This window comes from Penaeus monodon, chromosome 33 (genome assembly GCF_015228065.2).
Source record: "Penaeus monodon isolate SGIC_2016 chromosome 33, NSTDA_Pmon_1, whole genome shotgun sequence".
Lineage (NCBI taxonomy): Eukaryota > Metazoa > Arthropoda > Malacostraca > Decapoda > Penaeidae > Penaeus > Penaeus monodon.
In genome coordinates this window covers 15,247,933-15,248,520 of record NC_051418.1, presented here as the reverse complement: position 1 = coordinate 15,248,520, position 588 = coordinate 15,247,933, and the positions used below count along the sequence as shown (strand labels likewise).

The window sequence follows — 588 nt, the reverse complement described above, 5'->3', positions numbered from 1 at the left end:
GCACGTTAAGTTAAGAGACCCCTTGGTACAGATATCCTATAACAGTGCTAATCTCCCTCCCCCCCCAAAAAAAGTAAAATGACTGTGCATTGAGGGTTCAGCCCAAACTGCGTCCACTTGCAAGATTGATATCTTTTCTTGCTTCTGCAATTGACCACGTGTAGATGTTGTCAGCCTCCTCGCAGCTGTGCTTGTCTCTTCACGCTGAAATGGTCATCATGAGCACCTTCATGATGTGCAGCTGCTGCTTACTTTCATCCAACATATTTACATGAATAATCTCAGTCAAGGGTCCATATGCTTTTTTTTCGTCCGTCACTGCAGTTGGCGAGGGGTACGAGTAGGAAAAGGACAGACGTACATGCGCCCTCTCTCTGGTGGCAGAGCAGCGTTTGTTTCTGCTGCAGCCCTTGTAGATGCGTCAGTTTAGCCCTGTTTCTAAATTTGCTCTCCTCATCAATTTTACTCATGCATGAGCATATATGTTGCAGTGTTGTATATGTTGCAGTGTTGTATTTTGTATTTATTGATGTTCTATAACACTCACTGCGACAGCAACACTTTTGCTAATCAAAGAAGAGGGGTTGA

The 588-nt window shown here is 44.2% G+C and overlaps 1 protein-coding gene across 1 annotated transcript in view; it reads left to right on the top strand.

The window, feature by feature from the left end:
* The window catches only part of LOC119594075 (DNA-directed RNA polymerase II subunit RPB4-like), a 14,434-nt gene that overhangs the window by 11,714 nt on the left and 2,132 nt on the right, over positions 1–588 (top strand). The gene's annotated exons all lie outside the window — the stretch shown is intronic.